General features: G+C 43.1%; 1 long non-coding RNA gene across 1 annotated transcript in view; it reads left to right on the top strand.

The window, feature by feature from the left end:
- Window positions 1-27,967, top strand: part of LOC132209569 (uncharacterized) — a 195,454-nt gene that overhangs the window by 137,334 nt on the left and 30,153 nt on the right. The window contains exon 3 of the long non-coding RNA XR_009445720.1: window positions 12,024-12,077. This is a non-coding gene — a long non-coding RNA (uncharacterized LOC132209569). The remainder of the gene's footprint in view (window positions 1-12,023; window positions 12,078-27,967) is intronic.

The following is a 27,967-nucleotide window of genomic DNA, read 5'->3' as shown; positions in this document are numbered from 1 at the left end:
TGATTGGGTTTAATCTTGTTACCAAGAATAAATGTTATAAATTTAAAAGGATCATTGAGACCAAGGCTCTACTGATTTAATAAAACAAAAAAATCTTAATCAACTGCATACCAAACAAAGTGGGTAAATAATCAGTTCCTTGCAGTCAACATTCACACAGAATTTATACAATTGACACTCAATTAGCATTTTCTCCATTATATTGTAACCCATGAACTTGGTGTTCATCAGCAGTCTGAAAAATCAGCCAGTCTGAACTGTACCGGCACAACCTCTCCCTTCTAGAAATTGTGGCATAAATGAGAAGTAACGTGTTAATCTGACCCTGGAATGAAACACAACCTCTTCTCCCCACCTCAGCAATGAAATGGCGACTTTCTGGCTGCACAAGCAATTAAGATAGTAGAATGTAGGAAGAGAAGTTGGTGATTCAGCCCATTAAGCCAGTACCACTGATAATAAAGTGTGAAGTTGGATGCACACAGCAGGCCAAGCAGCATCTCAGGAGCACATAAGCTGATGTTTCGGGCCTAGACCCTTCATCAGAGAGAGGTTGGGGTGAGGGTTCTGGAATAAATAGGGAGAGAGGGGGAGGCGGACTGAAGATGGAGAGAAAAGAAGATAGGTGGAGATGAGAGTAGAGGTGGGGAGGTGGGGAGGGGATAGGTCAGTCCAGGGAAGATGGACAGGTCAAGGAGGTGGGATGAGGTTAGTAGGTAGGAAATGGAGGTGCGGTTTGGCGTGGGAGGAAAGGATGGGTGAGAGGAAAAGCAGGTTAGGGAGGCAGAGACAGGCTGGGCTGGTTTTGGGATGCGGTGAGGGAAGGGGAGATTTTGAAGCTGGTGAAGTCCACATTGATACCATTGGGCTGCAGGGTTCCCAAGCAGAATATGAGTTGCAGCTCCTGCATCCTTCGGGTGGCATCATTGTGGCACTGCAGGAGGCCCATGATGGACATGTCATCTGAAGAATTGGAGGGGGAGTTGAAATGGTTTGCGACTGGGAGGTGCAGTTGTTTATTGTGAACGAGCGGAGGTGTTCTGCAAAGTGGTCCCCAAGCCTCCACTTAGTTTCCCCAATATAGAGGATGCCACACTGGGTACAATGGATACAGTATACCACATTGGCAGATGTGCAGGTGAACCTCTGCTTAATATGGAAAGTCATCTTGGGGCCTGGGATAGGGGTGAGGGAGGAGGTGTGGGGGGAAGTGTAGCATTTCCTGCGGTTGCAGGGGAAGGTGCCGGGTGTGGTGGGGTTAGAGGGCAGTGTGGAGCGAACAAGGGAGTCACGGAGAGAGTGGTCTCTCCGGAAAGCAGACAAGGGTGGGGATGGAAAAATGTCTTGGGTGGTGGGGTTGGATGGTAGATGGCGGAAGTGTCGGAGGATGATGCGTTGTATCCGGAGGTTGGTGGGGTGGTGTGTGAGAACGAGGGGGATCCTCTTTGGGCGGTTGTGGACGGGGGCGGGGTGTGAGGGATGTGTTGCGGGAAATACGGGAGACGCGGTCAAGGGCGTTCTCGACCACTGTGGGGGGAATGTTGCGGTCCTTGAAGAACTTGGACATCTGGGATGTGCGGGAGTGGAATGCCTCATCCTGGGAGCAGATGCGGTGGAGGCGGAGGAATTGGGAATAGGGGATGGAATTTTTGCAGGAGGGTGGGTGGGTGGAGGTGTATTCTAGGTAGCTGTGGGAGTCGGTGGGCTTGAAATGGACATCAGTTACAAGCTGGTTGCCTGAGATGGAGACTGAGAGGTCCAGGAAGGTGAGGGGTGTGTTGGAGATGGCCCAGGTGAACTTGAGGTTGTGGTTGAAGGTGTTGGTGAAGTGGATGAACTGTTCGAGCTCCTCTGGGGGGCAAGAGGTGGCGCCGATACAGCCATCAATGTAACGGAGGAAGAGGTGTGGTTTGAGGCCTGTGTAGGTGCGGAAGAGGGACTGTTCCATGTAACCTACAAAGAGGCAGGCATAGCTGGGGCCCATGCGGGTGCCCATGGCCACCCCCTTTGTCTGTAGGAAGTGGGAGGAATCGAAAGAGAAGTTGTTGAGGGTGAGGACGAATTCGGCGAGGCGGATGAGGGTGTTGGTGGAGGGGGACCGGTGGGGCCTGCGGGACAGGAAGAAGCGGAGGGCCTTGAGGCCATCTGCATGCGGAATACAGGTGTACAGGGACTGGATGTACCAAGAGATCATGGCTGATCTGATAATCCTCAAACCCTTAAATTATTTACTGGAAGTGGCTATATTGATACTAACTCATGATGCAATGGGAGTTTATACTGGAGTAGATGGAAATTTTATAAGGAATTGTGTGACCTGTCATTTTTTTTTCAATAGAAATGACATAAAATGAGGTCATTCAGCCTACTTTATCTATTTTGATGTCATACGAGTAGAACCTTCATATCCCTTTAGCATGCTCTACAATACTTTTAAATCAATGTTGCTACAAACAATTATTTATGATTGCATTAACAGTCACATGGAAAAATATGATTCAGAAGTGCCAGTATGGATGTTTTAAGGAATAATTAGAACAGGTCAGGGAATAATCATAACAATAACATTGTGGCTGGAAAAATGACTGTGGAATTGGAAACAGCGTGTAATTATTTCATGAAGGAAAAATACTGCAGATGCTGGAAATGTGTAATAAAAACAGAAAGTGTTGGAGAAACTCAGCAGATCTTGCAGCATCTGTGGAGAAACAGAGATAATGGTTTGAGTTTAGTATCATTCATTCAATAAGAGTCATACTGGACAAAACATTAACTTTGTTTTTCTCTCCATAGACAATGTCAGACCTGTTGAGTTTCTCCAGAGTGTAATGGTTAATGGGCACATTTTGTGCTGGAGGAAGGTTTGTCGAGGGGTTCCCCATGGAACAGTACTGGGATCCTTGCTTATCCTGATTTATATCAATAATACAGATATTGGAATGCAGTTGACAATTTCAAAGTGGATAATACAAAACCTAGGAGCATTATAAGCTGTGAGGAGGAAGGTTCCAAAGGCCAAGTTAGATGAATGGCTGGTGAGGTGGTAAATGAAGTTCAATGCACTCAAGTTCGATGTAATACGTTTTGGTACAAAGAACATAAGGAGATGAACATAGAGAGACAGTATAAAATGAGGTGCACCACTCCAAAGAGTGTTGAGGAGCAGAGAGACTTGGATGTAAATGCATACAAGTCACTAGAGGTAGCAGAATAGACAGATAAAGCAACTAGAGGGACGTAGGCCCGAAACATCAGCTTTTGTGCTCCTAAGATGCTGCTTGGCCTGCTGTGTTCATCCAGCTCCACACTTTGTTATCACACAATCTTTGCTGTTTTGTTCATACGGACATAGAGTAAAATAAAAACTGGGAGGTTACGTTGAATTTATATGTTACATTTGCTAGACCCCAGCTGGAATATTGCATGCCGTTCAGGGTGCCACACTTCAGGAAAGATGCAAATGCTCGTGAGAAAGCGCAGAAGCGATTTCAGAAAACAGCGCAAAGGATGAGATGCTTCAGTTATAATGATGGATTTTGGAGTTTGGGACTGTTTTCCTTAGAGAGGAGAAGGCTCAGAGGACATCTGATAGAAGTTTTCAAAATCATGTGCTGTTTGGCAGAGTAGATAGGAAGAAACTGTTCACACTCATAAGAGCGGAAAGAACGAGGTAGCGTAGAGTTGAGGGATTTGCAAAAGAAGCAAATGTGACATAAGGGAAAGAAAACCCACTTTCTTGATCTGGACAGAGTGTGGTGTTGGCAGGTAGAATTGAGACATTAAATGATTGTCTTCATAGAAACTATGTGCTGAATTTTGCCAGAAATTGACTATGTCAACTTAGACAAGATTCGTTAAGAAATTTCTTTCAGTGAGCTCTTGTGATATTTCTCAGCCTATTTGCTGAAGCTCCCCTCATTACCTATGCATGGTGCGTCCATGGACAATTGCTCCTCCTTTCGTCCTTTCTATCAGAGGCAAACATGTCTACCATTGCTGGTATCTGCTGGGATTCCTAATGCCAGTATCATTTTTAAAGCTTTGCCAATTCATACCAGCCATGGTTGCCTGTCATTGTGAATATGACAGGGTAGGGGGGAATCAAATAGAAACAATTCTCAGGACGCATAATGACACAGCTGAAACTTCATTGCACATAAAAATGCACATTCATAAATGTATTTCCAACTAAGAACCAAATTAGACAGGCTACCCATCCTTAATTTCATCCCATTTTAGAACAACATCTATGAGATTGTTACTCTTTCCCCAAAGTGCAGCATAGCCTAACATCTTCATGTGCGAGCATCATATTCCAGCAAGTCTTCAAACAGTTGAAAGCCATCACTTTTATTCAGCAAAAGTACAAGTGAAGAACAAATCAAACAATAAAAATCTGCATTTGCTTCTGGGAACATCTGCCTTTTGAGCAGCAACAAATTTACAGACAATGAATTATCACATCACCCACCTCCCATCTGTTAGAACTGGGTGTCAATTAAATCCTCTCAAGTATTGCAGCCACTGCTGTATCACTCTATCGTGCTTAAGGTGAGGTTTCTCCTTCTCAAGGTCCTCATCTTCCTTCTTAGAAGATGACTGTCACTTTCTCAACTCCTCAATATCCATCCCATTCCACCTTTGCCTGCACCAATTATCGAGAGCAGAGTATGCAAGGGTTATGTGATCCATTCTGTTTCAACTTACATTAAGATTCTACCTAGATCAATCCAAGCATTAGGACTTCAACTCCATATTGGCCCTGGTCAACAAATGGGCAGCATTTTATCTACGCTGAGCCTCATTCAGGGAGAGTGTTATGTAATGGTATCATCAACCATGCTTGCATCCATGTCTCTTAGCAACCATTCTTTTGAGGCATCATCCCTTGATGGTTTAATATACCTCTGTGATGTGGAGTATGGAGGAGTTTGACAAGTCCGGGGTGGTGGGGGAGGGGGAGGTTTTGTGGGCACAGAATGGACCATATCAAACCCCAACTTTTTTTTTAATTTGAAATGCAAATGCAGGGCATTGCATTCTGGATGAAATTTGATTGGTCAAAACACATTTTATCCTTAGTCTTTAGGTAAAGAGCAAACAAAATAAGAATTTTATAAAAATCTTGACTGTAACTCTTTTGAAATTAACGAGATAATTTATATCTTATCACTGATGACCTGTTCCAAGATAATAAAACATCCCATTAAACACCCTTGGCAGAGACATATTCAGTAAAATAGATTGTCTCACGAACTATCTATTCCAGAAGGCAAGTGAAAACTCAAAGAGAGAAAGAATTCAAGTGTTTGGCTGCAGCAGCGAGAGATGTATAATAGCTTTTAAACCTCAAACGTTACTGAAAGTAAAATTAAAACTCTAGTTCTGTGGCAGCTTGACCCCACCCCTTCATTCTGCGTCTATTGTTCCAACTTTAGGGTGGCATGGTGCAGTTAGCACTGCTGTCTCACAGCTCCAGGGAAGCTGGGTTCAATTCCGCCCTGAGGCAACTGTTTGCATGGAGTTTACACATTCTCCCTGTGTCTGGGTGGGTTTCCTCTGGGTGCTCCAGTTTCTTCCACAGTCCAAAGATGTGCAGATTAGATAGATTGGCCATGCTAAATTGCCCATAGTGTGCCAGGAGTGTGTAGATAGAGGGATGGGGTCTGGGTAGGATGCTCTGAGGGTTGGTGTGGATTTGTGGGGCCGAAGAGTCTGTTTCCACGTTGTAGGAACTCTATTCTTTCAAAACGTAGCTGGGCTTAGAGCAGACAGATTGCCTTCAAATTTACAACACTTGCTTTCAAAAGAAACATGATGGAACAAATCCTTCTTAAAGGTGCATCTCATGACATTGTAAGAGCTAATGATATCTTGTCTCCCCCAACCTCACATCAGCCAAGAGACCAAGCAATGCATATAAGAGCATGTTGATGAAGGCTTATGGTTCAAGATAAGAAAAAAAAAATCAGTCTGTGAGATCTTGGATTAGCATTGTGAATTTGGCTTACAGGTCAGATGTGACTTCTGTGTCACACAGATCCTCAATATGCAATGACCAATGATACCGAGCATTGAATTTTTCCTTCTAGACATTGAGAATCTCATTTTTTGCTAATCTCATTCTATTTTCCTCACTGAATTGCCAATGTCCATGTCAATCGGGGCTGGGACAATTCTGTCCAATGTGTGCAGTTACAGGGAAAAGACAATAGATTGGCAATGAGTGAAATTGCTTAGAGAGCTGAGATAGACATGATGGATAGAATGGTCTCCTGCACTGTAAAATTTCTGTGGTTTGAAGTACATGAACCATTGCATTTGTTTCTTGGTGTTGTATTGGGGTTTTTCGCTGAAATCATTAATTCAATCTTTGTGAAGTTTTTGAAAAAGACTACGCAGGTAACTGGATGGCCTCATGTTGAGAGCACAATGGCCACTTCTGGGACAGTGCAGATTTGGATGCTTTCTGTGGTCAAGTATCACTGAATATAAATATTCATACCTGTTCTGTGAGAGGGTCACTTGAACCAAAGTGTTATCTCTGATTTCTCTCCACAGATGCTTGCCAGACGTGCTGAGATTTTCCAGCAATTTCTGTTTTTGTTTCTGATTTACAGCAACTGTAGTTCTTTCAGTTTTTATAAATAGGAATTACTGATAGGGAATTTGATGGTATGTGTGTATATATACATATATATATATATATATATATATAAATAATATCTACATCTATATATATATATATATATATATGGCATGTATTATTCCTGCAACAGCTGTTCCTGCAGACAAAATAATGAAGATATTTTTATGAGTTTTCTTCATAGTTCGTTCATTTCTTGCTGATAATAACCTTGAACTTAATGCAATCAACGTTCCTCCTCTTTTAGTTGTAATAATATCCTTTACTGTGCCCAGCAACAGTTGCTGCCTCTGATCTGCTTATTAATGTCACCTCATCTGAAGTTAAGGGAATGCTATTCAGGGAAACCGAATGTAAGTCAGACTGTGACAATCTTTTTATTGAGAAATGCTAACAGACAAATTTTTCAAGAAATTGTCCAACCCAAGAATAGTAGTCTCAATATCACATTCTCTGATTTATACAAACACTGGTTAGGTTGCATTGCTCCATTGCCTATTTGCCTTGTTGATCGTTGCTCTGCAGTGGTTTGACATGTTGGATTTCTTGTTATTTCTTCACCTGTGTCTTGTAGATGTTACTCAAATAATAATCTGTTTAATGGCTTCTTGCATTCAAAGCTATATTAACAAGCTATTGGCATACAATGCATCTGAAACACTGCAGTGCTACAAATAAAAATGTTAAATTGCTAATCTTGCCATAGTGGAACTTTGCAGCAAAGAATGTTGAAACAGTATAGGAGAAACAGTATTCTGTGGGTTTCTTCACTGGCTGAAATATATCCACAGAACATTTCATTCTGTTATGTCAGGTTGGTAAAGAAATTACATGCAAAATTTAAGAAAACAAATTGCACATTGGATCTTAAAAAAAATCGATGTGTTCTCCATTAAAATAAGTTAGGGTGAATTAAAAAGAGAACTACATATTTTAACATCATTAAGCAACCATTAGTTCTACCTGCCTCACACCATAATTAGTGAGAACTGATCAAATCCCCAGCAAAACATTACAACTTGCAGAGTAAGACTATTTATATTTTCCATCAGTTCTGCTAGGCTATTTCAGATTCAACAAACCAAACCATGTAAATAAAATGTTGAACTACTCAAACTATTGACCCAGATTTTCTGATAACCAGGTCAAGGTTTCAGATACGTAGCTAGCTGCTGTGCATTGGGACCATGTGGAATTCCCATCACAGCAAACTCTGAAAGAATTGCACAGGAAATTGAAGATTCCATTGAACATTTTGCTCATCCCTCAAACTATCCAAAGGTGTCTATTTAAATCAAAGAATTCAGAGGGATACTCTACTGTTAAGTAAAATATTTACTTGGGGAAGTTAGACTATTAATTAACTAGTCTAACTCCTGAGTAACTATTAAGCTGACCCCTAATTTATTTAACATATTACAAATTCTACCTCTCCAGAATCCTTAGACACTCCAGACTTTAACCTGACACCCCGCTCCAACCCCAACCCTAGGAAAAAGATATTTCCACCATTAGATCTGATATTTCCTCTACACCAGGACCCGAAACATCCCAGCATTAGGCTAGACATTCTATCCCATTCCAAATATAGCAAAACCACCTCCCTCTCTACCCCAAACCTCCCTTAGATACCACCCTCTATCTTTCACTGGCAGACCTCAACCTTAAACCCATCATCTGCCACCAAACCTGACATTCTGCATTCCCTAAACTCCATGTCCTGTCCAGAGACCGATAGCCCTCTATTTACTCCAGACCTGACAATATTTCCTCCCTATGGCCAGACCCACCACCCTTTCCTCCAACACAAGACACTGGACACTCCCCTGCCCATTCCAGGATCTGATGCCCACCCCCACTGCCAACCACCCCTCTTCCCCCGGGACTTGACGCCACATCTCCTGCCCCTCCTGTGCTTCACCGTAAGTAATATTTCCTGCCCATCCCAACTCATCCTAAAAATGCCATCACTAACCTGGCCTCCTTGGGCCCTGGCACCCTACTCACATGGCATCCTAACACCTGGCATCCTACTCCCTTCCCACTTGGCGTCCTACCTGTCTGGCACTATACTACTTTTACACTACACGCCCTAACCCCTAGAATCCTACTCCCCAGTAAGATACTCACTACCCATTTGGCATCCCCCTGTACCCTAACCCCAACCCTACTTACCTGGCACCCTACCTACAGGGACCCTTCAGCTTAGTTTCCAGTCACCTACGTTAGCTGACATCCTACTCCAAATACCACTTGGCACTCTAATCTCCCAGCACCTTAACCTCACTCCTTACTTTATGTACTTTCATAACATTTATCAAAATGTCTGCGTTTTTGGTGCTTTAAATTTCAGAATACGACAACTGAACAATGCAAAAAATGGTGGTAGGGAACGAGGTGTCATTTGCCATCCCCCAACTATTCTGCACGATGACTGTTCTATCAGAACGGAAGTACATCTCTCCACTTCTAAAAAAGCCTTGATTGGAATGTCCTGTCAGAAATTAGGAATTATTCTGTTTTGTAAAAGAGGAGCAGATTGTCAAAATCTGGCCCATTACTTTTACATGTCAGAAGATGTCATACTTAAAATCTCCAGTGCCAGCAAACTGTTCAGCTCTGACAAGACAAATAAGAAATGATCAAAATAATAGAAACGGTGTAGAGAACATGATCATTTGAGAGAACTGAGGAATGAACAAAACCTGAAGCTATTTGTTCTTGTCAGCAGTAAAAGATGGTGAATGTATCATCACATTGAGATTTGAAAAGTTAAAATATAATGGAAAATGTAGATTCAAATGAAAATACTTCATAATAAGCTGCAAGAACGAATGATTATAAAAATATAAGAAACTGAATAGGAGTAGAAGTGTCCCTTGAATCTGCTCTGCCATTTAACAAGATCATGACTGATCTGCTTGTGACTTTAACTCCACTTCGTCGCTATCCTCAGCTCCTTTGTAAACTAACAACTTGCCTGACTCAGCTTTAAATATATTCAATGATCCCGCCTGGACTGCTGATCAGGGAAGCGATTTCAAAAGGTTACATAGCCTCTGAGAGATAAAATTTACCCTCATCTTTGGCTGAAATGCGAGTTACCTTAGTTTGAAATTGTGGCCACAAAAGAAGGTCCTCACAATGTTAACCCTGTCAAGTTCTCACAGAATCGTTCTTATTTCAATAACATCACTTCCCATTCTTTAAAACTCCAGTAAGTGCATGCTGAATCTACTCAACCTATCTCTGTGAGATAACCCCTTTATCCTAGGAACCAACCTTATGAATCTTCTCTGAACTGTTTCCAATGCAATCAAACCCCTCCTTAAATAAGGAGTTCAAAACTGCATTTCTGTTCAAAACTGCAAAACTGCAACCCTAAGTACCGTCTCACCAATATACATTTGCAGCAATATTTCCTTATTTCTATACTTTATCCTCACTGTCACTCGCAGTAAAGACCCACTTTTCATTTGCCTTCAAAAGTATTTGCTGTAAAATACTGAGTCTCTCTCCAGCCAAGTGCTATACCTCTTTTCTTCGACTGCCACCGATGTGGACAACCTGACATTTTCTCACACTTTACCAAATCTTTTAAATTTTAGCCCACTCATTTAAGCTATTATTTCTCTTGGAAGACTCCTCATATCTTCCTCCTGTTATTTTCCCACCTTCTCTGCATTGCCAGCAAATTTGGCTACAATACCCTCAGTCCTCTTATTACAATCATTCCTGACATTGATTGCTGTGGCACTATCAACCTGAAAAATTGGTTTATTTATCCCAACTCTCTGTTGCCTATTCATTACCAATAATGGAATCTCCCGGGGGATTAGTCAATGGATAAATCTATGGAGACTATTATCAGTCAATAGGTGTCACCATAGTCAGTGATAGGGTCAGATCTCATTCAGAGGACTTGGAGACAAGCAGTCTTGGATGTCCAGCACCACCACTTTGGGGCAAGTGATCATAATTCTATTAGGGTTATAATAGTTATGGAAAAGGATGGAGCTGATCAAAACGTTAAAGTTCTAAATTGTATGAAGGCCAATTTTGATGGTATTAGACAGGAATTTTCAAAACAAAAACAAAAATTGCTGGAAAAGCTCCAGCAACATCTATGAAGAAAAAAATCAGAGATAATGTTGCGAGTCTGTTGACCCTTCCTCAGAGCTTTTCTCGACCCAAAACATTAACTCTGATTTTTTTCTTCACAGATGCTGCCAGACCTGCTGAGCTTTTCCAGCAACTTCTGTATTTGTTCCTGATATACAGCATCCTTACAGTGTGGAAACAGGCCCCTTGGCCCAACAAGTCCACACTGACCCAGTTGGGGCAGGGCTTGATTACTAGGCTCAGCCTGTGAATCACCTGATCCACTCTTCCTATCAATCGCAACATACCCCGACTCCTGCCACCCCCACCACCACAGCCCCATGGCACCTTCCCCTGTAACCAGTGAAAGTGCAATACCTGCCGATTTACCTCCTCCCTCACTAGAAACCAAGGGCCCAAACATACTTTGCAGGTGAAGTGACATCTCACTGCACTTCCCACAATCTATTCTACTGCATTTGCTGCTCACAATGTGTTCTCCTCTACACTGGGGAAATGAAGAGTAGACTGGGTGACTGCTTCGCAGAACATCTATGTTCTGATCGCTAAAAAACCCTGAGCTACCTGCTGCCAGCCACTTTAATACACCACCCTATTCCCTGGCCAGCTTATCTGTCTCTAGCTTGCTGTAGTGTTCCAGCGAAGTGCAAGCTGGATGAACAACACTTCATTTTCAACTTGGGGACACTGCAGTCCTCCAGATTGAATATCAAGTTCAATAATTTGAGGGTCAAATGTCTCCCATGTCCTAGCCCCCTACCCCACAAACCAGGCCTTGTTATCACAGAGCCTGCTGTTTCACACTACCTACTATTAGTCACTAACAGTCCCCAATAACAGCTATTCACCATCTTAGCCAAATCATTATCAACTGCTCTTCTCTCTCTTAGGCGACTATCCCCACCTATTCTTTATTCCCTACTCCCTCCCCCTCCCTATCTTCTGCATATAAACTAACATTTTCCTAGCTACCATCTGTACTTAGGAAGGGTCACAGGACCTGAGACATTAACTCTGACTTTTTTCTTTGCAGATGCTGCCAGATCTGCTGAGTTTTTCCAGCAACTTTGCGTAAGGAAGTGGCTGTACCTGTGAGTCACTCGAGGGGCAATTGCATTAATCGAGCACTTACACAATACAGGTTAATGATATCTGTGATCACGGCACCCAGCATGTGAAATACGTGCAGTATTCAACTGAATGGGGTGCAAATCCTTGTCACAAGAAATCATGACCGTGTCTTTGTTCATTCCAGATTGGTCACAGCCATCTCTGTGAAGCACAAGTAATCACAGCAACCTTAAAATGGGTAAGTACGAAACACAATTTATAAAGACAGCTAAAGGTCTTACTGACTGTGCAAGGACATGGAGCTGATCTCCTCTCACCTTGAACAGCAGGTATATGCCAGTTCACTCGAATAAGCGATGTTGCATTTTTTGCATGATATTGAGGCTTGTGAGGGAGCTTGTGGATGAGTATGTTACAGGATTTACAATCTCCTGCTGTATTTTCACAGCATGGTTTGTGCTACCTACATTGGTATAAGATCTACTAATTCAAAGGTCCATGTGGAAGTATTCATTGTCTTTCTTGGTAGAATCCTCCATGTCCCATTGTATGGAGGACTGTGCTAAACTTTCATTTGGGTGTGATGCGAATTCTTGCATTAGTAAGGGACTTTTTTTTTCCTGATACTTCCCACACTGTTGCAGTAGAACTGTCAGCAATGTATCCAGGCCAAGCAGTGGATATCATCACTGTGGCTGCAAAAATGCAACAAAGTCAATTCTCCTTCAATTCCTCCCACTTCCTACAGATTAAGGGGGTGGCCATGGGTACCACATGGGCCCAGGCTCTGGATGACTCTTTGTAGGATACATGGAACAATCCCTCTTCTGAAGCTACACTGGCCCTATCCCTCACCTTTTCCTTCAGTATATCGATGACAATATTGACGTCATCTCATGCTCCCACGAGAAGTTTGAACAGTTCATCCACTTCACTAACACCTTCCACCCCAACCTCAAGTTCACCTGGACCATCTCAAACACATGCCTCTCCTTCCTGGACCTCTCAGTTTCCATCTCAGGCAACCACCTGGAAACTAATATCCATTTCAAGCCTACCAACTCACACAACTACCTAGAATACACCACCTCTCATCCACCTTCCTGTAAAACTGTCATCCCCTATTCTCAGAGAATTTGGGAACTGCAGATGCTGGAGAATTCCAAGATAATAAAATGTGAGGCTGGATGAACACAGCAGGTCAAGCAGCATCTCAGGAGCACAAAAGCTGATGTTTCGGGCCTAGACCCTTCATCAGAGAGGGAGATGGGGAGAGGGAACTGGAATAAATAGGGAGAGAGGGGGAGGCGGACCGAAGATGGAGAGTAAAGAAGATAGGTGGAGAGAGTATAGGTGGGGAGGTAGGGAGGGGATAGGTCAGTCCAGGGAAGACGGACAGGTCAAGGAGGTGGGATGAGGTTAGTAGGTAGCTGGGGGTGCGGCTTGGGGTGGGAGGAAGGGATGGGTGAGAGGAAGAACCGGTTAGGGAGGCAGAGACAGGTTGGACTGGTTTTGGGATGCAGTGGGTGGGGGGGAAGAGCTGGGCTGGTTGTGTGGTGCAGTGGGGGGAGGGGACGAACTAGGCTGGTTTAGGGATGCAGTAGGGGAAGGGGAGATTTTGAAACTGGTGAAGTCCACATTGATATCATATGGCTGCAGGGTTCCCAGGCGGAATATGAGTTGCTGTTCCTGCAACCTTCGGGTGGCATCATTGTGGCAGTGCAGGAGGCCCATGATGGACATGTCATCTAGAGAATGGGAGGGGGAGTGGAAATGGTTTGCGACTGGGAGGTGCAGTTGTTTGTTGCGAACTGAGCGGAGGTGTTCTGCAAAGCGGTCCCCAAGCCTCCGCTTGGTTTTGCCAATGTAGAGGAAACCGCACCGGGTACAGTGGATGCAGTATACCACATTGGCAGATGTGCAGGTGAACCTCTGCTTAATGTGGAATGTCATCTTGGGGCCTGGGATAGGGGTGAGGGAGGAGGTGTGGGGACAAGTGTAGCATTTCCTGCGGTTGCAGGGGAAGGTGCCGGGTGTGTTGGAGTTGGAAGGCAGTGTGGAGCGAACAAGGGAGTCACGGAGAAGGTGGTCTCTCCGGAAAGCAGACGGGGGGGGATGGAAAAATGTCTTGGGTGGTGGGGTCGGATTGTAAATGTAAATCTCCCACTTCCTACAGACTAAGGGGGTGGCCATGGGCACCCGTATGGGCCCCAGCTATGCCTGCCTCTTTGTAGGTTACGTGGAACAGTCCCACTGCCGCACCTACACAGGTCCCAAACCCCACCTCTTCCTCCGGTACATTGATGACTGTATTGGCGCCGCCTCTTGCTCCCCAGAGGAGCTCGAACAGTTCATCCACTTCACCAACACCTTCCACCCCAATCTTCAGTTCACCTGGGCCATCTCCAGCACATCCCTCACCTTCCTGGACCTCTCAGTCTCCATCTCAGGCAACCAGCTTGTTACTGATGTCCATTTCAAGCCCACCGACTCCCACAGCTACCTAGAATGCACCTCCTCCCACCCACCCTCCTGCAAAAATTCCATCCCCTATTCCCAATTCCTCCGCCTCCGCCGCATCTGCTCCCACGATAAGACATTCCACTCCCGCACATCCCAGATGTCCAAGTTCTTTAAGGACCGCAACTTTCCCCCCACAGTGATCGAGAACGCCCTTGACCGCTTCTCCCATATTTCCCGCAACACATCCATCACACCCCGCCCCCGCCACAACCGCCCCAAGAGGATCCCCCTCGTTCTCACACACCACCTACCAACCTCCGGATCCAACGCATCATCCTCCGACACTTCCGCCATTTACAATCCGACCCCACCACCCAAGACAGTTTTCCATCCCCCCCCCGTCTGCTTTCCGGAGAGACCACTCTCTCCGTGACTCCCTTGTTCGCTCCACACTGCCCTCCAGCCCCACCACATCCGGCACCTTCCCCTGCAACCGCAGGAAATGCTACACTTGTCCCCACACCTCCTCCCTCACCCCTATCCCAGGCCCCAAGATGACATTCCACATTAAGCAGAGGTTCACCTGCACATCTGCCAATGTGGTATACTGCATCCACTGTACCCGGTGCGGCTTCCTCTACATTGGCAAAACCAAGCGGAGGCTTGGGGACCGCTTTGCAGAACACCTCCGCTCAGTTCGCAACAAACAACTGCACCTCCCAGTCGCAAACCATTTCCACTCCCCCTCCCATTCTCTAGATGACATGTCCATCATGGGCCTCCTGCACTGCCACAATGATGCCACCCGAAGGTTGCAGGAACAGCAACTCATATTCCGCCTGGGAACCCTGCAGCCATATGGTATCAATGTGGACTTCACCAGTTTCAAAATCTCCCCTTCCCCTACTGCATCCCTAAACCAGCCTAGTTCGTCCCCTCCCCCCACTGCACCACACAACCAGCCCAGCTCTTCCCCCCCACCCACTGCATCCCAAAACCAGTCCAACCTGTCTCTGCCTCCCTAACCGGTTCTTCCTCTCACCCATCCCTTCCTCCCACCCCAAGCCGCACCCCCAGCTACCTACTAACCTCATCCCACCTCCTTGACCTGTCCGTCTTCCCTGGACTGACCTATCCCTTCCCTACCTCCCCACCTACACTCTCTCCACCTATCTTCTTTACTCTCCATCTTCGGTCTGCCTCCCCCTCTCTCCCTATTTATTCCAGTTCCCTCTCCCCATCTCCCTCTCTGATGAAGGGTCTAGGCCCGAAACGTCAGCTTTTGTGCTCCTGAGATGCTGCTTGACCTGCTGTGTTCATCCAGCCTCACATTTTATTATCCCCTATTCTCAATTCCTTTGCCTCCGCTGCATCTGCTCCCAAGTTGAGGCTTTCCACTCCCGGACATCCCAGATGTCCTCGTTTTTCAAGGACTGCAACTTCCCATCCACAAGTGGTCAAAAACGCCCTCGACCATATCTCTCGCATTTCCCGGAACTCATCCCTCACACCCTCTCCCTGCAATAACAACCAAAACAGTATCCACCTCATCCTCATATGCTACCCCACCAACCTCCGAATCCAACGCATCATCCTCCGGCACATCCGCCACCTGCAATCTGACTCCACTACCAAAGACATTTTTCCCTCCCCATCCTTATCTGCCTTCCATGGTTCCCTTGTCTGCTCCACACTCCCCACCAAACCCACTACCCCGGCACTTTTCCCTGCAACCGCAGGAAGTGCTACACCTGCCCCTACATTTCCCCCTTCACTCCCCATCCCAGGCCCCAAGAAAACCTTCCACATCAAAAAGATGTTCACGTGCACGGTATCTGCTGTTCCCAATGTGGCCTCCTCTACACTGGGGAAACCCAACAGAGGCTTGGAGACCACTTTGAGGAAAATCTATGCTCAGCTCGTGACAAACGACAGCACCTCCCAGTCGTGAACCATTTCAACTCCTCCTCCCACTCCTTGGATGACATGTCCATCTTGGGCTTCCTCCAGTGCCATAACGATGTCACCCAAAGGTTGCAGGAATTGCACCTCATATTCCGCTTGGGAATCCTGCAGCCCAATCATATTAATGTGTTCTTCACAAGCTTCAAAATCTCCCCTCCCACTTCCGCATCCCAAAACCAGCCCAGCATGTCCCCAGCTCCCCAACCTGTCTGTCCTTTCTCCCACCTATCCACTCCTCCCAACTTAACCCCCATCATCACCTCCTACCTACTAGCCTCATCCCCGCCTCCTTGATCTGTCCATCTTCCCTGGACTGACCAATCCCCACTCTATCTCCCCACCTACACTCACTTTACAGGCTCGATCTCCACCTCCTTGACCTGTCTATCTCCTCTCCACCTATCTTCTCCTTTAGCCATCTTCCATCTACCTCCCACCCACTCTATTTATTTCAGAATCCCCTTCCCCTCCTCCATTTCTGAAGAAGGGTCCTGACCTGAAATGTTAGCTTTCCGCTCCTCTGATGCTGCTTTGCCTGCTCTGTACACCCAGCTCTACACTTTATTATTTCAGATTCTCCAGCATCTGCAGTTCCTACTACCTTGAATATTTATCTGCAATTTGTTCATCTTATTGAAATGTTTATCCTTTTAACTATGTCTTATTTCTAACTTACACAGTGAATCGCTCGAAGGAAATGTATCTTGTCTTTTTTTATTTCTTTTTGTATCTAAGATTTGTACCTAAATATTTTGTACCTAAGAAGGCACCATGAGAGGCAACATTGTAAACTTTTCTCTATACTCCTGTGCTTCTTTACTTGAGTGCACATGACAATAAAGGACATTCTATTCTATTCTATATGTTCCACACTGAGAGTGCTCTCCACCATAAAATGACTGAACGTGAACAGAAAAGGCTTCCATACCATGAAGATACAGGTCATCTGTGATCATTGTAACCAGATTTTCAAAATGTGCATCTGTTCCCTGAAGTAAATGCATCTTTATTTTGTTTTATCTTCATTTTTGCTGATGTTACTTCAAGTTAAAGCTTTCAAATATATAAAGTGTTTTCAAGATATGATGTTCCCATATTGAACAATGAGAAAGTGCAACACTAGCCATCAAGGAACATAGCATTCCGTTAGATAGACTTTGAAGATGTGAGGATGCTAAGGATGGGATAACAAGAACTGCAGACACTGGAGCCAGAGTCAACACAGTGTGGAACTGAAGGAACGCAGCAGGCCAGGCAGCACCAGAGGAGCAGGAAAGTCAATATTCGGGTTGGGGCCCTACGTCAGAGAAGGATCCCAACCTGAAATGTCAATTTTCCTGTTCCTGTGATATTGCCTGGCCTGCTGCGTTCCTCCAACACCACACTGTGTTGGTGCTAAGGATGGATCATCTGTGGAGTTTGATTCTTGGGGCTGCAGTTACAAGGCAGTCTCTCAGACAGGTGAGTGATGATATGAAGTCACAATACAATCAGGAATATAAGCTTTTATTTTATGTTATTTCAGAACTTTAAATTTTCATTTTCCTCCCATTAAACTGAAGTGTTACCTGTGGCTGCCAGTAGTTGACCTGTTGCACAGCTGGGCTTTAAATAAGGCACCAGCATCAGAAATCTTGGAATGTCCTGGCAGGGATGTGTTGAACACACTAATAGTGTGAGTGTGAGGCTATAGAGGTGTGGTGCACACTTAATAAATGGAATTTTTGCAGTGTGTCAGCAGCATGTATTATGGTGAGATTTGAGGCAGAATTAGACAAAAAGTCTGGCAATGCCCATCTGGATGTTGGTGGGATCTCTCTTTGCTTTTCACAAACAGCAGGGTGAGATCCTCACAAGGCAGCAATGAGTGCCATTTATGGGGGATTATTGCTGGTTAAACATCTTTTTAATAGCCCAACTCACTAATAGTTAGTATTCTATCTTATCAAACTCACCAACAAGCTGGACATCTAGGAAACTCAATTTGGAAACCAGATTGGGCACTGGGTGAATTCAACTTGCTGCTTGTTTCAGACAAACCCCAAGTCGGACACCTGGCACCAACATATCAGGGCACACTGCATGGGCATTGGGCACACAGACCCCAATTCCATGGATGTTGGCAGCTGATATATGGTAAGCCTTAGAAGCCCTCACGATGCATCTCTAATTCACTTATATCTCTGCACTTCAATTATGCTGTAACACTGCAGCAAAGACACTGCACTCAGAGACATGCATTCCGTTCATGAGACTAGACCAGGACGTGTCTCTGGGCTCTTTACTCACTGCCTTAGCTTTCACTCACTCTGACTCTACCTGGATGCTCATAGCATTCTGCCATGCATTAGTTTGCCTTGCCTATTGACATCAGAAATTCCAGGCTCATATTATTCCTGGTTTGCCTTGCTGTTTAGTTAAGACACAAATGAAAGAAGCTGGGAATGATTGTCTGCATACCTCAGTCAGGTGAAGAGGGGCGAACATTTTTTAAGGGGATCCTGCCATCAAAGGCAACCTCTGATACCTGTTCACAGGATTAGATATGGTCAGTCAGCCATTCTGGGCAGACAGAGTCAGGATGCTGTAGATACAAGGGGTGAGGAGCTGAATGTTGGCCAGCCTACCATCTGCCTTGACACTTTCTGCATGACTGGGGACATTTTTTCTGTGTGAAGTGAGAAAGAGACAATTACTTTGGGATTTAAGAGCAGTGGTTCAATTGTTACCTTTGGTGCTAGTGGGGAAGTGTCTTGAATGAGTGGCTGGGCAATACTGAGGGCACACAGGGTTAGTGGTGCTGGGAGTTGGGATGGCAACAGTGAATGAGGGAAGACTTTATAGGGAAGAGTATGTGGTATTTATAGTGGTAGAGCATGAGCCTTTGCAGAGTTTGGTGGCTGAAACTGTTATATCTAAGACGGCAGCCTTGGACCAGGTGACCAGGTCTCGGTGTCATGCCTCTACTGTTGTTTCTGGGGGAAGAGGGAGCCCTGTCTTAGCACCACTCCATCCAGTAGGACATGCAAGACCCTACCCAGAGAATGGGCTACTGAAGTCTCCCTCCCTCAGCTGCTCTAACAGATAGAGCTTGTCTGGGTGAACAGTGGCCTTTGAAAGATGGTGTTGGTGCCAGGAATATCAGTAAATTCTGGGACGTCCACAGAGTGGTGAGCGGTTCTGGGAATGGCGCATGATGAGGGATGCCATGGGGTAGGGAAGGTAGTTAATGTGTGAGTTTGATGATGTGCTAAAAAAGCTCACTAGATCTCAAAGCCCAAAACCCTCCAAAAAACCCACGGCAATTCAACCAACTTAGCTAAAAAATAAATGGATTGAGATAATTTGTTAGCGTTCACCGCAAAAAAACCCTCTATAAACCTACAGTTCCAAATACGCTGTATCTATGCTGTAATTCTATGAAATTTTATGTAAACTCAAACTAAAATAAAACCAAGTTTAGGGCTTAAGGCAGGTAACTGGATTCTATAATGCCCAGCAGGGGATCCTTAAAGTGCCAATGAAGGGCCTCATCCGATATTGCTATGGGGGGCCAAAGTGTTCTTCTGGATTCAATAATATGGGCTAAATAAATAAGTTAATCGATATTTATTTTATAATTTTATCATAAAACATACACAACATACATAGGTGGAGCACCTACACTCGGTTCGTGACAAACGACAACATCTCCCAGTTGCGAACCACTTCAACTCCCCCTCCCACCCCTTGGATGACATGTCCACCCTGGACCTCCTCCATTGCCACTACGAATCTGCTCCTCTATCCACCTTCTATCATTGCCTCCCCCTCTCTCTACTTATTTCAGAGCTCCTTTCCCCTCCCCCATTTCTGAAGAAGGGTCCAGACCTGAAATGCCAGCTTTCGTGCTCCTCTGATGCTGCCTGTCATGCTGTGTTCATCCAGATCTACACTGTGTTATCTCAGACTCTAGCATTGGCAGAGATAGTTTCTACTATTTCTGACCATATCCACAGAAATCACTTCACCACTTATGCTCTGTGAGTGGAATCTACAAGATTGATTGCAGTAAATCACCAAAGGTTCTTCGACAGTGCCTTCCAAACCCACAATCACTTTCATCTAGAAGGACGAGGGCAACAGATACATGAGAACACCACCTCCTGCAAGTTCCCCTCCATGCTACTCATCATCCTGACTTGGAAATATGTTGTCATTTCTTCAGTGCCATTGGGTCAAAATCCTGGAATTCCTTTGCTAAGGGCTCTGTGGGGGTCTCCCTACAGCACATGTACTGCAGCAGTTAAAAGGTTGGCTCACCATCACAACCTCAAGGGGATGTAGGAACTGGCAATAAATGCTGGCCCAGCCAATGATATGCATGTCCAATAAACAATATTTTAAAAGTATGCCATTAATAGGTTGTATTTTATAGGAAGACAGAATAAATACTTTGCTTTTTTTTAGTGAAAATGGTCCATCAATTTTCAGTTTACAACATTTGACTTCAGTACTTGATACTTTGATGGATTATAATTGAAATAAAATGCTACTGACTTAAACATGGCTGCTGTGATCACTTGTGTAGCTCAGGCAGCCCACATGGAAGGCTGGTTGCTTTCAAATTGCCATTATTAATCAAATGAGGGCATTGAGAAATTGGCATCTCTCACTTTACTCACACTTGCATGTTAACTGCATATTGGTGATGAAATTGTTCAGTTTGCAAATGACAATGGAGGCACACTTGGAGTATGTAAACAAGCTTTATTTTAGTGGCAAGATAGTAGGAACTGCCGATGCTGGAGAATCTGAGATAACAAGGTGTAGAGCTGGATGTACACAGCAGGCCAAGCAGCATCAGAGGAGCAGGAAAGCTGACATTTCGGGTCTAGAGCCTCCTTCAGAAATATTTTCTAAAGAAGGGGCTAGACCCAAAACATCAGCTTTCCTGCTCCTTTGATGCTGCTTGGCCTGCTGAGTTCATCCAGGTCTACATATACTGCAATATGGAGTTTAAACTGCATGAAATACCGATAGACATCAACGCTCTCTGTATGATTCCAATTCCATCTGTAAATTCTATAAGATCTACTGATACTGTCAAAAATCAAATATTCTGAGCTGTGCCTATAATTATTTCAAAGTGACAGCAATGCATTTTACCTTTACACGAGAGAAATAAACAGTAAATACTAGCAATGTATCAAAGAGAAGATTTATGAGTGAAATTCGCTGTAAAGTTTGAAATCTTCAAATCCAGACAGCGCATCAGTGCCTAATCTCTGTGGGATGTTTTGTGTTATGGAATAATACTGAGTAAGTGAGTATTTGCAGTTTGAAATTTTTTCAAGTTTTTATGATTGGAGTATTTCAAAATATATAAATCTCTTCAATCTCTTCCAGTGAGTAAGCTTGTAATACAAAGTCCTTTTGCTAAATACCTTGTTGATGAGAAAAGGGGAAAAGAAACAACACTTTAGCATCTATCACTGTGAAACTGATACTGCTGCATACTTGAATTAAATGAGCCAAGAGTACTATTTGTCATTTCAAGATTAGGTTGTGAACAATGAAGGAACAAGATTTAATAGCTGCAAGGAATTGAGAGGTCAGGAGCTTTCAGATTCTGTCTAGAATTAGTATTCTTTAGGCAGTCAATAGTGGAGATATTTTGGACAAGAATTAATAATCCATGTCTTGGAGAAAATAAAAGGACTAGCCATGGTTCCTTTTCTTCATCAGCTGAAAAGCATTTAGAACATAGAACAGTGCAGCACGGTACAGGCCTTTCAGCCCACAATGTTGTGCCAAGCTCTTATCTTACTTAAATCAATCTACCCTGCATACCCTGCATTTTACTATCTTCCATGTGCCTAACCAAGAGTCGCTTAAAAGTCTATAAAAATCTAACTCCACTACCATTGCTAGCAGTGGATTCCACATGCCCACCACTCTCTGTGTGAAGAACCTACCTCTGACATCTCCCCAATACATTCCTCCAATCACCTTAAATTTATGCCCCCTTGTAATAGCCATTTCTGCCCGGGAAAAAAGTCTCTGACAATCCATTCTATCTATGCCTCTCATCATCTTGTAAACCTCTATCAAGTCACCTCTCGTTCTTCTTCACTCCAATGAAGAACGCCCTAGTTCCTTCAACCTTTCCTCGTAAGACCTTCCCTCCAGTCCAGGCAGCATCCTGATAGATCTCCTCTGCACCCTCTCTAAAACTTGTACATCTTTTCTATAATGAGATGACCAGAACTGAACACAATATTCCAAATGTGGTCTAACCAGAGTTTTATAGAGCTGTAGCATAACCTCACGGCTCTTAAACTCAATTCCCCTGCCAATGAATAGCAACTCACCATATGCCTTCTTTACAACCCTATCAACTTGGGTAGAAATTTTGAAGGATCTTTGGACGTGGATCCCACTCTTCCACCACACTGCCAAGAATTCTGCCATTAACCCTGTATTCTGCATTCAAATTTGACCTTCCAAAATGAATCACTTCGCACTTTTCTGGATTGAATTCTATCTGCCACTTCTTTGTCCAGCTCTGCATCTTGTCAATGCCCCAGTGCAACCTGCAACATTCCTTCATGCTGTCCGCCACTCCACCAACCTTTGTGTCATCAGCAAACTTACTAACCCATCCTTCCACTCCCTCATCCAAGTCATTTATAAAGATCACAAAGAGCAGAGATCCCAAAACAGATCCCTGTGAATTTGTGCTCTAAGGTTATCTGTCAGGTAAAGGCATGTTTTGGAGTGGCTTGTTGATCCTCACTGATGAGGGTCATATATTGCCTTGATCTTTGTCCCTCGTAATAAAGGCTATAGAGTAATTGTAGGAGAGGTGGGAAGGGAAATGTTGAATGAAAAGGAATTCTGGGCATGTAGTTCAAAGAGACAAATGAAAATATTTAAAAACAAGAACTGCAGATACCGGAAATTTGAAACAAAAACAGAAAGTGCTGGAGAAACTCAGCAGGCCTGGCAGCATCCATAGAAAGAAAAGCGGAATTAACATTTCGAGTCCAGTGATCCTCTGTCAGAACATTAGCTCTGTTATCTGCCCACAGATGCAACCAGATCTGCTGAGTTTCGCCAGCACTTTCTGTTTTTGTTAAATGAAAATATTTGTTTTCCTGAGTACAGAATCAGAAATCAGATCATTGTCATGCTCCTCAGGGGCAGGTGAACATCCTAGAAAGCAGCATTATTAGTTTATAACAGGATGGAGATCTTTACTTTTGGGTCCAAGGGAAGGAGCCATTCAAGACATAAAAGAATGGGTCGCATTTATTGTCTTGCTCCCATATTAAACAGGAATTTTTCAGCACTATTTTTTTTTAAAAATCCATGCGATGTGGGTATTGTTGGCTATTGCCTGCTCCTGGAGGTCAACCTCGTTTCTGTGCATCTGGAGCATTGGCAAAACCACATGATGATGCCAGATTTCCTTCCCTAAAGGACATTAGGAAATCAGATAGGTTTACATGACAATCAATAGTCTAGTCATTATATTATTCCTGACGTGTTGAATTTGTCCCCAGAACATTATCTTGGGGTTTCTGGATTAATAATCCAGTGACAGTGCCACTAAGTCACTGTCTCCCCTAACAGGATTAATGCGTGTGAAAATTATTTAAAATGCAAACAAAAAGTGCTAGAGAAACTCAGGAGGTCTAGCAATGTTAGAAACTGAGTTAATGTTTCAAGTCCAATATGGCTCTTCTTTGGAATTTTTAAAAACTATACTTCTTAAACTATTGAAAAATCAGTTTAATTTGAAAATTAGCCAAGATTTTACTTTCAGGTGAGTGCTGTGTTGGGGAGCAGCTGTAAGGATGGAATGCTCAGAACATTGCCAAAGGCTACAAAAGCAGGTAAGTTCTGGAGGGAGTGATTGAGATGGGAAATGGCCTGAAAGTATCTTGATCATACCATCATTGTTTGTGCTTCAGTGGTATTTGTGCAGTTCTGGGGGTTGCCCAGGAAAACTAAACTGATCACAGGGATGGTGGCAGCAGTGTGTTCACTGGGCAACTTGCGAGTCTTGGAGCAAACATTCTTATACTTACTGCCCCATAAAAAATGCTCTAGAGGCAATTACTTTACCAATTCCATCCTTGTCAGCACCTTCACCTCTTAATTTTCCAAAGCCCTTGGAAGCACAGCTGAAATAAATTCAACAAAGAATGATTGTTCAGATAAAGAGAGTTGAAGCAAGGTGATCACCCATCATTTGTCACATCTTCATTAATGCCAAAATTGTAATGGCTCAAGGCAGATCGATTTCCTGTTTCAGAGTTTGTGTTTTTCCAACTTTAACACAATCCAAGCCAGCCATCTTAGTGAGTTAAAATTCAGCTTGTTCACTGTGCTTCTCTCTTTTGCAGATGCAGAGTAGTTACGGTATTTCTGTCTTTACTCTGAATTGCAACTAATGTGCTATTTTGCTTATACACGTCTGGCAGCATCTGCGGGAAGAAAGCAGAGTTAATGTTTTGAGTATGGTGACTTGTTATCAGAAACTATTTGAAAGGTTAACTTATTTTCTTTCAAGAGATGTTGCCAAACCTGCTGAGTTTCTTCAGCAATATTTTTTTGTCAGATCTCCAGTATTTGCAGTCCTTTGTTTTACTTTTGCTTATGCAGTTGTGTTAAATGTTTTACTTCTCACATTTGACTTTGGTGGCTGTCTACATTGCATCTTTCAATTTCCCATCTGGCATAATTGAGAAAATAAACTACAAGCTCACAGGAAAAAAAACACTGAAGGGGGAGAAAATTTTTACTATTTGTCCGATAAAACACTGGAATTCAAAACCCATCATTCTCAGGGCCATCATTAAGGCTAAAAAATTTTTAAAATATTTTTAAGAATTTCCCAGTTTACCTGGTGACCCTTCTTCAGAAGGAGTTCTGAGCAAGGGTCACTGGACCCGAAACGTTAGCTCTGTTTTTTCCCTCACAGATGCTGTCAGACCTGCTGAGCTTTTCCAGCAACTTTGTTTTTGTTTCGGATTTATAACATCAACAGTTCTTTCTGTTTTTATTTAGCTAAAAGTACAGTTCATTTCCCATTTCAGCCTATAAACAATAAAAACAATCAAAACACATGGTTTTAGCAAAATCATTAAAGTTTTACTATCTTAAAATGACTGGACTATATTTCTTCCTTCTTGATTAATTAGGAATTGTGTTAGACTTAACAAAGTCAATGTTCCATTGCATGTAAAATTATGCTGAGAAGAACATGTCTAACATACCCCTTGGCTCTGATATGTATCAGTATTTTAGGCACCTAGGCAAAATTACAGATAGATAATTATCACCAACCTGTTCAAACATATCATAACAGATCTCTGGAATAGTGGGACTAGAACCCAGGTCTTCAGGCCTAACAATACAGACACTATCACTGTACAACAACGGCCCTCAAGGGCAATAAATTGTGTGGGAGAAGTTATAAGCTTGCTGAAAGGATTGGTTCATGATTCTATTGACCTACAACTTGGTTATGTTGTATTGTGGCAGGGTTCAGAAAGGGTTAATTCACCACAGTGACTGCTGTATGGTTATCCATGGCTGCCTTTCTTTAACCAGATGGTAACAGAATGTTGCCACTAACCAGATGCAACAAACTTAAGTCTAAGGTTCCCTATTACTTCCGTACGCTCCAGAATTGTTTGAAAACTTCTCCTAATTAATTCTCAAGTGATCAAGTTACACATTTAGACTTTGGTGATGACCAGGTTGTAAATTTTAATTTGCTTATTATTCCCTTCATGTGTGGGGGAATGAAGTATAATGCGTAACCCTGTTGAAGACAAAACTAGCTCACATTCCATTTAGCTATATTCTATTGAAAAAAAATTAGTTTAATTTGATCCTTTGCTAATTCAGAAACTAACAATGTGATGTGGTAGCTGAGTCTGGTGGCTGAAGGTAATCCATAATTGAGGAGATAGTTGGGTAGAGATGGAGGAAGTAGTTAGGGGATAGAGGATTGTCAGTGGGTAGGAGGTGGTCAGGGAGAGGTTGGCGTTGATAATGGCTGGGCAGTATGTATGATTGTTAGGGCATTGGCAGTTGCATGAATATCCAGGAATTAGATTAGATTTTTTTCTATCTAACATTTCCTGGGTAGTTATTCAAATATGTACACTGCAACTCTCAGTTGTCTCCGACTCTAGTTCAGAGTTAGAGACGTTTGTGGAGCATCCTTGAAAGTTGGTAAATATCCCTATGAATTTTGAAACTGGATAGGAAATTTTCATGTAGGTCTAGTGAAGAGTCCCGATCTGTATCTCAATGATATATTTGATCCCGGAGGGTGTTGTGACCAGACTTTGGCCCATCTACACATGCTGCAACTCCTTATACACACTACTGCCATGTGCTGGGAAGAACTGAAGGCTGAAATGTATTCACTTTTTATAATAAATTGATTGTAAAATGTGCAAGCCACGAATAAGTAAGATAACATCCCGGAGGACAACTAGGGCAATGCTCATTTTATGGTCTGAAATGGGTGTGCAAGATAACTTGGCTGAATAGTGTAAGTACTACTGGGGGAGGTGCAAACGTTAATGTTTTATCAAGTAGCAATGTTAGTAAAATTGCTATGCTTCACATTTTACTAATTTATCTTTTATGACTTTGTCATCTGGATTTTGTGTGGGCAGTGCTGAATAGTTAATGCTGAAATATTCACAATAACTTGATTTGTGAAGGATAAAAACTAGATTTTTCTTCTGCAAAAACATCATTATCAGCAAAAGAAGCATATTCCATTTCTCAGTCAATCTGCTTAGTTTCAGACTGAGCTTATTTGTTCAATTAATCACTCATTGTTTATTATTTCATTGTCAGTGGAATTCCTTTTTTTATGTCATGCAGGTAAATTGAGATTTTCATCATTATACTCATTAACACTTATGTATAATGATTGCTTAATTTTTTTGTTAGCTTTAACAAATAAATGAAGAAAACATTGGGACAAATGAATATTAGCAGAATAGTGTCTCATGTAATAGCGGTGTTTAATGTTTGGGTAGATTAGCATGCTCCATATAATTTTGAATGATATATTGTGGGGCTTGCTGATGTGGGACCTGAGGATTTTACATGCACTTCTGCTTAAAGGAGTTCTGATAATTGATAATGTATGTTGCAAAGTCAGACATAGCCATTCAGCCTCAATATTGTTCACGGGTGTTGAAAAAGCTACAATGTAAGGCTTTTTAAAATGGGAGAGCATAGTTCTTTTAATACAAAATCAGTATATAACTACATGAATCCTGAATTCTCTACGTAAATAAATACACAATAGATCAACCTTGAAATAGGAGGAGATGCCAAAGATTGATGAGAGATTGATGCTAATCTTATAATGAGTTGGCTTGAGAAAGAAAAATACAGATGGTGGAAATTAGTCTGGGCTTCTTTTTAACATTCGAAAGGTAATGTTTGCCTGAATCTGTCAACTTGACGATCTTCTCAAATCTGTTCACAGAGTCTAATCTACATGTTGGGGTGAACTGCTAGCAACAATTGTTTACCTCTAAGTAAATCCAATGTTGAACCATCAACCTTATTGGAGGAAGAATGTAATTATGGAATTTCCAGTGAAACTCCTGCTCCTCCTGACAACACAGTGATGTTACTTCTAAAATTAAAAGTATTTATTCAAACTTGGGG

The sequence above is a fragment of the Stegostoma tigrinum genome, chromosome 4 (assembly GCF_030684315.1).
Source record: "Stegostoma tigrinum isolate sSteTig4 chromosome 4, sSteTig4.hap1, whole genome shotgun sequence".
Taxonomy (NCBI): domain Eukaryota; kingdom Metazoa; phylum Chordata; class Chondrichthyes; order Orectolobiformes; family Stegostomatidae; genus Stegostoma; species Stegostoma tigrinum.
Note: the sequence above shows the minus strand (reverse complement) of the source record. Positions and strands in the feature narration are given on the sequence as shown.